Below are 7,910 nucleotides of genomic sequence, written 5' to 3' on the forward strand. Positions count from 1 at the left end.
GTTTTGCATGTGCTTAGACCAGGAAAGGTGGTTGATAAAAGTTATGCCAAGATACTTGTAGTGGATCTTTTTATACTACTGGTGCACCATCTATGAAACAAAAAAGTGGCAAAGCTGTCTTTTTGTTTGTTACGCGCAGTTGAACGGGTTTTTCGGCATTTAAACTCATACCTCAAGTAGCACACCATTCACTAATTTCCACTAGACTGTTGTTGAACCGAATTTGATCGTCTATGCCCATTATGTATTTGAAAATGAGACATTTATCTGCAAACAAGTTTATAGAGACTCTCGGGTGGATTGAGAATGTTATGTCATTTATGTATATTAAAAAGAGAACCGGTACCAATACACGACTTTGTGGAACGCTGAACGTTACAGCAAGTAGTTCGAATGCCCACCCGTCAACTTCTACAAACTGTGTCCTGTTCGTTAAATACGATTGAATTCACTAAACACAAAAAAGGCCGGAAATGGAAAGCTTATGTTTACCCCGGGGGCGAGATCAAATGCTTTAGTAAGCGAGGAAAACTAAATTCATTTGGCTGGATGAATCTACAGCATCTGTGATTTCTTCAGTGGTTGTAACAAGCTGAGTAATGGTATAAATACCTTTACGCGACCCATGGTCGTACTCAGAAATTGAGCTGTTGTATCCAGAAATTTGCTAATAAAAGAGGCGATGGTGCGCACTAAAATTTCACAAGTTGACGTAACTGAGATATGGCGATAATGCTTCATTTGCAAGCTGTTTCCTTATTTGAAGTTTGTCACAACACAAGCTAGGCGACAATCGTCAGGTGAGAATTACTGGCGGAAGCATAAACAAAAGATGGCAGTCAAAATGAGATACCGGCTCGGCAAAACGGCGCAGAAAAGTATTCGCAAGTTCTTCTGGTCCCTCCCGTGTCCTTCTATATCTAACAGAAGGGCAAAAACGGCTTCGCTAGATGTGAAGGCCAGTTTAATACCCGCCTGATCGTGACATTGCACGCTGTTTTCAGTCTGCGGAAAGAAGACTGAATGAAGATATTCGTTCATTGCATTGTCAACAACCTTAAGTTTAATTATAAGGCACTGTTTTCTTGTATTTGCTCCAAGAGTTTTTTGCTGCTGCCAAGATAGCGGCAAAATTTTCCGGTTGTGTTTTTATAAAATTGGGCTGAAAGCTGCGGTTTAAGATTGAGGGAGTTCAGCTCTGGGTGACGTTTTTTTCTTGACCGCTTTCAGCCTGCGCTTCAATTTCACGATATTCCTGTCAGTCGAGGGCTACCACGGTTTGTTTTGGTATTTCTCTAAGGCACACACGTAATACATTCGAGGGCGATCTTTATAAATTCATGCCGTACTAAAACAGGGTTTTCATTTGACATGTTATGAGCAAATTTCCAAATATTGCCTGGTCGTCAGTGCGGGCAAAGTCATTACTTGCGCTCCTGCCATCTTCCAATAGTAAAAATTTCTTTTCTTAATAGGCTGGCATGTTCTTGAAAGCAGCTTTCAGGTTATTTATTTGCATTTGACTTCTTGGTTAGTTTCGCTTTTGTTTTGGGTATTTGAAGAGCTCTACGAATAGCTCGTGCTTGCCCTGCTTCTAAAGTATGATTCTGTTCGACGACGCGAAAAGGAAAGGACCATCAGCTGCTTCCACTGTTGCGAAATATCTACCCGTCAGCATACTACCGTCTTTCTCTTGTTCCGCTCACCTCAACTGCGGCCCAGAATCCTCCACGGCTACTTTTTTTTGTTTAAGGGCTCCGTCCTGCCAAGCCCTTAGAGCATGTTATGCTGATCGTAGAAGTCACACAGCGCAGATTTCACATTTTTGGAGGGCGCTTTTTGTGCCTATAATGGCTAGATAGTCCATACAGAACCGTAAACAACCCTGAAGGGACAGGTTACAAACCAGTATTATGTTTGTTACAGAATTAGGAACATTAATGCCCATCACTTCATGTGAACACACCAAGGTCTCCTCTGTAAGTGCGCAATCACTGGGAAAGTCAACCTAAAAATATCCGTGCGCTCAGATGCCAGTGGCCCTACAATGAAGCCCAGCCCAGCATTACATACCAACACAGCAGCACGTATCCGCAGGTTCGTATAACACAAAACTCTATAAGAAGGGATGCACGCGTCGTCTGATACACATGCGTTTACAGAAACAAGGTCCATTTTTTATCCGCATAATGACCAAATGAACCAATTGAGGCTTGCTTGCGTACTCAAAAAACCTTTATCAGATATCCCTATAAATAGTTGAAAAACATGAAGCAGGATAAATATGTGTTACGCGATCATTTTATTACCAGACAAATTTGAATAAGACACAGTTCAATTGTTGGGGCCGGGAACATACGAACATTGTATATACAAGCAAGCATTCCCCGCTCTTGTGTACTCTCCCGCAAACAAACTGCCATGCATAACAAAGAACACAAAAAGCTGTAATTATTTTCACATGGTAGAGACAGGAAATAGATTTGACGAAGTAATTGCTAAGCATAAAGAAGGAGATGATGTGGAACGGCTCTTAGATGTTGTAGTTTGCTTATGAACTGTGCCAAGCTGTCCATTACCCCCCACTAAGCAGCATTCCCGGGGACGGCTGCGGCAACGCTCCATATGGTGGTGTCATTTTGATACAGGATAACGGTGTAGGCGATGATGGCGCTTGTTATCTGAAAATAAAAATAGCATTAGCATGACAATAAGGGCGAATATTATGCTCGTAAATCAACGACAAACACTTCGAAACTTTTTAAGATGAATCTATAATGACGCAAACATCAACATTTTACCAAGCACAAATAATGGTAAAACTACATTCTTCACGCGATTAACTGTTCGATGCTTTTTATCTTAGCCGGTCGATTGCGTGCATGATCATAGGTGTTGCGACTAAGCGACTACAAGGATATTTTTAGTGACCTTTCTGCAGTTATTGAGCCTCGCTTCTGGAATCTATAGGATCGGATTTGGCAGAGTATCGCCTCCTAGGTTCTATTGAAGGCAGAAGGGTTGCCGAACGAATTCATCGCTTCTGTGGATAGTATGGCGGAAACGGCATCCACTGTGAGGGATCACGTGCTTGTACCATTTCAGAGGAGCAGTATCTCTGTGGTACGGTCTGGATAATTTCTGGGGTGCACAAGAAGACTTTGCAACAGCGTTTCCTTGGAATATCCCAAATATCAGCGATCAATACCCCAGGTAACGAGCACGGAGCTCTACAACGCCATGCAAGAAAGCTTCGTTTTCAAGCCGCGACATAAAGCTTTTATAACGTATACCATAATAAGCACTAATACATTTACTTTGCTGATGACTTATTTTCAGTGGCAAAGAGAGATATATTTGATGTTAGAGTAGGTTCATTTAAATCAGTGCTACTACGGTTTCTTGCGATCCTACGCACCGACACCGGTGCATGCAAAAGTGGCTGGTGGGGCAGTGCCATAAAGTACGACAGCATGAAACTATTTTCCTGCCTCAAGCAATGCACCAAGCTTGGGCGGCTGACACCTGTCCTAACAACGAGAAGTAATTCCTTCCTGTGCAAAATAATTTTGCGGAGAAAATCATGGAGTTTCTTTCCTTGCGATGTTTCTCCCCAACTTTTTTTACTACAAAATATTGTTTTCCCGTAAGTAGATTTTAGTAAACATGCTCTCTTAACTTTCAAAGTGAAAATTTTTCTAGAAAATAGAATGCAATTCCAGCTTACCGAAACTACCAGGGGTGGTCCGACTTTGAAGAAGCCAAGTGCCGAGAACCGGAACTCCTGGTGAACGCAGGTGTGACGAAACTGCTGGATCTGTGAATTGATCGGAAACATCGCACGCAGCTCCCAAAATGGGCCTATCTGCTATTAAAACATATATAATTTCACACATAGACCGGGAACACTTGTCAAGATAAGTGGACACACTGGTTACAGCGATTACACTCCGGAGAGGCTGCACTTTGCTGCACCTTATCTGGGTCACCCTGATTAACATGTGTAACTTCTTCAACTGCAGTGGACTTGGCTTTAGCACAGACCTTTCTGCCAGTTGAAAGGCCCGCAATGATTCAAGATTGGAGTTTAAAACAATTGAAGTCCGGTTTATAATGATCACAGTGGTGCAAGCAGAAGTCGAGGTGGCGTGAGCCTACAGAAACCTGTCATTTCAGGAAGCACTTAAGAGCTGCTCATTTAACAAAAGCACCTGCGTCTGCCTGTGCATCTGCGTATCGCACGAAAAGAGAAATAGCGAACGAATGCCTCAGTACACTCCTGACCTTACTGAGGAAAGGAATGAGGATCCATCATAACCCTGTTAGTTAATTTATCACGTGACTAATAAAGTTGTGCCGGATACGCACGTCACTGCCCCGCAGGTAAAATGGCCACCGCAAGGATGGTCTAAAGTCACGTGACATCCAAGCGCGAAGTGATGTATCCAATGATTCTACGGCAGAAATGATGTGACTTTGCGTAATGACGTCGCCATGACACACGGAGACGTTATGCAGTGCAAGGGAAGCAACTCTGAACCACATACATGAAGGAAGGCGTCTGGCGTGGCATTGTTAGACCATTCCCGCTGTGCTGAAGACAAACAACGTGGAGTGCGCAGCGCGTCTCAAGAAAATTTGCAACTGGACAGAACAGCTACGCTTAGGAATGATACTCCAGCCGTCATTACGGAAATATAATGTTCGAAGACAGGAAACTAGCAATCTGCGTACGCTAAAACTTCAACTCAATGACGCATTATTAACGCAATTTGTGTGTACCATAATCATTAGAGCACCAGCTTCTACGCGGTCAAATTACTCTACGCATAACAAAGTGCCTTCTTAAATCTGAAACGTGGCTTCAGATTTCCATTACTGTTTGGCTCAGAGCATTTGAAATACATACGCCCATTGTTTGTTTGAATGAAGATAGTAATAAGAACTTGCCTTTCTTCTGTTGTCTCGACAATGCTGCATCGTAACAAGAATGTTTGTCAACTCAACCCAGGTCTCCTTTGCCTGAAAATACAAGAAACAAGAAAACAATACCAACAAAACATTCATAGGGATGTGAAAGAGCGCCTGAAATGCGAAAGTAAGATAGTTCGAACACTAAACCGATATTTTCGCTGTTGCGTTAGAATATATTAAATGATTTTGTTTCGCAATCGTGTCTGTTTAATATAAATGCACGCTGAGAAAAGTGGGAACCTAAAAGGGATGTTCGGCGCCACAAACGTAGAAAATTGTATCTATGCAACAGAAAGAAAGACACAAATCTGACTTTTCTACACCTTGATTTTTAATACTTTAGTTTTGAACCACTCGGCCTAAGGTAGTACCTTTGAAGAACAGGAAAGCCCTTCCCTTCTAACAATCCAAGATCTGCCTTCTTAGGAATACAATGTCGACTATGGTATTAGCGTTTCCATTGAGGGGCAGGTATTAAGTACAGTCATTTATGTTGGAAATCTCAGGATAAAAATTTTCAGCGTAGCAACGTAGAAGATACTTCTAAACAACAAATGAAATGATTAGGAATGCATTCCGGCAAATGACAAAGCTGTCATTTCACGTTTTTGAATCACCGATAAAATCAGTGGCATGGGGAAATAATATTTTCCCATACTGTCTGTGTGACACTCCCGACTTCCATGTGGTGTTCTTAGCTATGCAACTACAATTGTGCATCAGAAAAGAAATTATTCAGACTTACCTGCTTGTTTGGGGATACTGCGAAAATGGCCACGATCACCATCTGAGTGCACAGTGCGACGCAACCTAGGGCGTTGATCAAGCCTACTTCTGGTCGGTGGAGCTGTTTGAAAACAAAGTAGGTCCACGGAGCAGCGACGATCAAGTTCAAGGGTACCACGACAAACAAGGAGAGCCCGAAAATGTCTTCGCACCTCCAGAAAGCTTCCATGACCCTATAGAAAAGCCGATGGAGGTCTTCAATGCCCCGGGATTTTTGGATACCCTGTTCATCGGCATCTTCAGATTGCATATCCCGAAGCTCTTCGTTGATTGCGTGAATGTAAGACGCCAGGGCCTTGCTATAGAATATGAGCCAGGTATAGGAGATCATGCAAGCCGCCTGACCATGAAAAAGACACACGATGCCGTAGAATATGTTCCAGGCGATCATTTCCTGCGTATACTCACCGAACAGAAATAGCAGCGGAACGATAGATAAAAACAGGACCACTGCGAGGACGAGATTTAACAGTACAATAAGATATGCAGATGCCTTGAGAGAAAAGGAGACGGCGAGTTCCCGCTCAAGCTTACCGAAACTGTTAGCCATTGCAGCCAGCTTTGGAGCTCTCGCGATTATGGCGCAGAAGCTGAACACTTGGATGATGAGGGTACGAGTCGAGTAGGCCAGCGTAACACCCTTTTCTATTGATTCGCTGTCATCGAACATCTTAAGAACTTCGTACGAGTCGTAAGCGAAGACCGTGATGAGGACAATCCAGCTAGTGGCAGCATATACGGCGTATAGACCGCGACGACTGTAGACCACGTCGTCACCATCTTGTTTGCGCAGGAGGCTGTAGCCGAGGAATCTGTGGTAGCAGTTTACGACGTTGAAGGAGTCAAAGAACGTCTTTTGAGGAGCGGGAGGCAAATAAACCACTTCGTCAGTGTCGGGAGGCATGCAGCTTATGTCCGAGGACGCTGAACGGACGCACAGACCACAGACGAGCGCTGGTTCGGTGAGACTAAAGTGTTTACGTCGCGAAAGATGAGTGTCGTTCACCTTTGTAGACGTCTTCATTGACGCCGAAAGGCGGAATTACTGGCCATTACAACAAAGAACGCTGATATATATCCGGCATATAAATAAATGTCATTACAGGAACACGCTGTTGTGATTCCTCCAGGCAATTATTCCGGCGCAATAGCTTTGCACAGTCTGCAAGGCCAGGGTAAGCGTCTGCACGAGCGAATGGTTAGAGATAATTGTCGCGAGCATGATCATACCTGTGGCGCAGTGCAGAGTCCTACGGCCGTTGCTCCCAAGGACTCAAGTAAAAAGAAACAGCCCAATATTGCTTCCTTTTCTTTGATTTCCTTCACGTTCGTTGGCCATTGTCATAGATAAAAGTGAGGAGTGCGCATATGCCTTTTCCTGGGGTGTTGTAAGCTTGTGACCAGAAAAGACCGCCATTTGTCGTACAACACAAAGCTTACGTGTGACCTACTTTACGCGCTCCCGCGATACGTTTCCGACAGAGCGATGCAGTCGTCAATCTCTGTTGCGGCTTTCTTTGTAAAAAATCTGAAATTTTATTTTTAATTTGAAGAACAACTCTCCTGACACTGTTTCCTTTGTGTTGACGTAAAGGCGTCGTGTGAGACCGACACAAAAAATAAAATGGGGGGCTTATTTACATGGAGGTGCCACACGGCCACGAAAATATAAATTTTAGGAGAGTACACTTTAAAATTAGTGGTTTCCCCTGTTCGAGGACTCCAGTCATTAATTGCAGCTGGGTTCTTTGTCTTACCACATCACCCTTCTAACCATTTCTACTCTAATAACATTAAAATTTTCATACCAATCATTTCACGATCTATTCCACTGTTTGTTGTAGCCCCGTGTTCTTGCTTTAGAGAAAATGTCACCGACAAGAACGTTCTTTGAGTTCAAGAATCAATGTTGCAAATAATTTTTCCAACAAATATGGGCCGAAATGTTGCAATTACTCGGAACCGTCGGAATCGTCTTTTATTACAGCGGGTCTCATTGGGCGCATATTTTGTGGACGCATTAATATCGACGTTGTTAATTTTAACGAGCAGCATATATTAGTTAAGAAAATGTTGCAGCTTGAATTAAACCCCGCATTGAAGTAAGAGATGGCTTCACTGGATGACCCCTATGTCTTGCAAAAAAGCGC

The sequence above is a fragment of the Haemaphysalis longicornis genome, unplaced genomic scaffold (assembly GCF_048455015.1).
Source record: "Haemaphysalis longicornis isolate Haplotype H1 unplaced genomic scaffold, Haemaphysalis longicornis Haplotype H1 scaffold_6, whole genome shotgun sequence".
NCBI classification, from domain to species: domain Eukaryota; kingdom Metazoa; phylum Arthropoda; class Arachnida; order Ixodida; family Ixodidae; genus Haemaphysalis; species Haemaphysalis longicornis.